The sequence below is a fragment of the Camellia sinensis genome, chromosome 5, assembly GCF_055761805.1.
Source record: "Camellia sinensis isolate YWXY chromosome 5, ASM5576180v1, whole genome shotgun sequence".
Classification (NCBI taxonomy): Eukaryota; Viridiplantae; Streptophyta; class Magnoliopsida; order Ericales; family Theaceae; genus Camellia; species Camellia sinensis.
In genome coordinates, this window is record NC_138965.1 from 70351539 (window position 1) to 70355000 (window position 3462).

The window sequence follows — 3462 nt, forward strand, 5'->3', positions numbered from 1 at the left end:
AGTACCTCCCGGATGCACCGCAAGGCGTGAATGATGAAACTCTCGGAGTACCTCCTCTCGATGAGACTCCGGCACAAACAGACGGTCTCGGTATCTCACACTCAGGTCGGGATACACCGTCAAACCTTTCTCAACCTTCCCACCCGAAATCTTCTCACGGAGGGATTCTACCTCAAGGTGGCCCCTCTGAGCCTCTAACACTCGAGTCACAAGTGTAGGTTGCGCAATAACAGAAAACAAGGCCGCAGCCTCAACGGATTCGCCCAGAAGCAAATCAAACTCTCCAAGTGCACCTAACATCTCCCACTCTCGGATGGCTATACTAGCTATGTCACCAACAGGTTTCCTGCTAAGGGCGTCGGCCACCACATTGGCCTTTCCCGGATGATAATGCAATTCAAAGTCATAATCCTCAATAAATTCCATCCACCTCCTCTGCCTCAAGTTCAAGTCTTTCTGTGTGAACAGATATTTCAGACTCTTATGATCCGAGAATACCTCGAACCTCTCACCGTAAAGATAATGTCTCCAAATCTTCAAGGCAAATATCACAGCTGCTAACTCTAAATCATGCGTAGGGTAATTCTTCTCGTGAACTTTCAACTGACGTGAGCCATAGGCAACCACTTTCCCCTCTTGCATCAACACACAACCAAGACCCCCTCGTGAGGCGTCACAATAGACTGCATAACCCAACCCTCTCTCCGGAATAATCAAGACTGGAGCAGTGGTCAGTCTAACTTTTAACTCCTGGAACGACTTTTCACAAGTCTCACTCCAAGCAAATTTGACTCCCTTCCGAGTTAATCTAGTCAAAGGCGAAGCTAATCTGGAGAAATCTCTTACAAACCGGCGATAATACCCAGCTAATCCCAGAAAACTGCGGATCTCAAACACACTCTTAGGCTGTACCCAATCTTGCACTGCCTCTGTCTTGGATGTATCAACAGACACCCCTTCCCTAAAAACTACATGGCCTAAGAACTTCACCTCCTCTAGCCAGAACTCACACTTCCCAAACTTAGCATAAAGCTGATGGGCTCTAAGTAAATCAAGCACCACCCTCAAGTGTTCCTCGTGCTCTTCCTCTGAAGGTGAATAGATAAGGATGTCGTCCACGAAGACGACTACAAAACGATCTAGAAATTCCCGGAATATCCGGTTCATCAAATCCATAAATACTGCCGGTGCATTGGTGAGCCCAAATGGCATCACCAAAAACTCATAGTGGCCATACCGCGTACGGAATGCCGTCTTTGGAATATCCTCCTCCCTGACTCTCAACTGATGATAACCTGATCTCAAGTCTATCTTCGAGAAACAACGGGAACCTTTCAACTGATCGAACAGATCATCTATACGGGGCATAGGGTACTTATTCTTAACCGTTGCCCGATTCAATTTCCGGTAATCTATACAAAGTCTCAAAGCACCACCTTTCTTTTTAACAAAGAGGGTCGGTGCTCCCCAAGGCGAAACACTAGGATGTATAAAGCCTTTATCTAGCAACTCCTGGAGTTGGATCTTCAACTCAACTAACTCAGCTGGGGCAAAACGATAGGGTGCCATAGAAATCGGCGCCGTGCCGGGCACTAAGTCAATAGAGAATTCAATCTCTCGATGCGGTGGCAAACCAACAAGATCCTCGGGAAAAACGTCCGAGTACTCACACACCACCCTTGGCAACACAATCTGAGTCTCACCGTCCTCACTAATCGAAAGGTTAGCAAGTAGACCACTAAGCTCACTCCGTCCTCGCGGAACATACCCCGGTGGCAAAACACTACCAACACGGTCCCCCAGAAAATGAAAACACTCACCATTCACGGTACAACAAGTGACTCTCTGGCGGTAGCAATCAATAACTGCCCGGTATGACGATAACCAGTCCATACCCAAAATAACATCGAAACCTCTCATAGGCATAACTACAAAGGAAAATGGGATTCTATGGTAATCAACCTCTATATCACAACCCCTAACACCGTGTTTCAAAATCAATTCACCCCCAAGAGGCGACACTACACAAATAGGAGATGCTAACTGTGCTAACTCCAACTCCAAAACAGATGCAAATGCAGCAGACACAAAGGAATGAGATGCACCCGTATCAATCAAAACATTAGCAACCGAGTTGCAAAACAAGAAAGTACCTCTCACAACAGATGGAGCCGGTACAAGATCCTGCGCGGTAACAGCATACACGCGCCCAGATGACCTCTGATCAACCTGCTCACCCCTAGGAGCATAAGATTGTTGCACCGACTGAGACGATGAAGCCCCCTGATTGGCTCTCGAGGCCTGACCCGACTGAGCTGGCTGTTGACCCTGAATCTGCCTCAAACCAGATGCACCAGGTGTGCCACCCAACTGCGGGCAATACCTCTTCATATGCCCTGGCTGACCACACTGATAACACGAGAGTGGCTGGCCTCTACCCTGACTCTGGCTCTGAGATCGAGCCGAAGATGATGCTGCTCTCTGCACTCCTCCCCTCTGAGGACAAACTGGAGACTTGTGGCCCAGCTGGCCACACTTGAAGCAGGTAATGCCTCCTTGACTGCCTTTCCCCGAACTAGCACTCGGCACAGGAAAAGTCGATCTAGAAAAGCTACTCTGAGACTGTTGGGGATTAAAACCCTTCTGTCTCCTACCATCACTCTGACCATCCTGACTCCTCTTGGAGCCCTTCTGTCCTTCCTCCTCCTCCTGCATCATGATTTCCATGTGGGCTGCAGCATCAACCAAACGCCCATAATCCCGAATCATAGTTCCCCCAACTCTCAGCTTGAGGCCACGCCTCAACTTCCTCTCAAACTCAATACAACGGCGTTCCTCAGACGCCACCAATTCAGGTGCAAACCTGGATAAACTAGTAAATGCAGCCTCAAACTCGGCCACTGAAGAACTCGACTGCTTAAGCTGGCAGAACTGGTCTCTCAGCTTCTCCCTAACTGCTGGAGATAAGAACTTCTCCTAGAAAGCATTCACAAAAGCCTCCCATGTACCTCCTATACGCCCCTTAGTGAACTTCCACCACTGACCCGCATCCCCCTTCAACTGGAATGATGCCAAGGTCACCTTCAACCCCTCGTCTTCGATGCCAAGCATCTCAAACGTCTTCGTTGTCTGTTCGAGCCATTCGTCTGCCTTAAGCGGCTCTTTAGGATCACCCACAAATTCATCCGGATTAGACCGGAAGAACTCCCTCTTCAGAAAGGAAGGTCCTGCATCCGCAACAACAACCTGGGCTTGATTCTCAGCCCTAAGAATGCCTACTGACTCCCTGAATGCCCCTGCTATCTCTCGGGCTAAAGCGCCCATAGCCTGCTGGCCTACTGGCTCGGCCACATTGGCCTGGCCAATTCCCTCATGAACTGCCGGAATCTCCTCTGGCACCGGTACCTCCTGCCTACCCGGCCTACCACGCCTACCGCGTCCTCGTCCTCGCCCTGACATCCT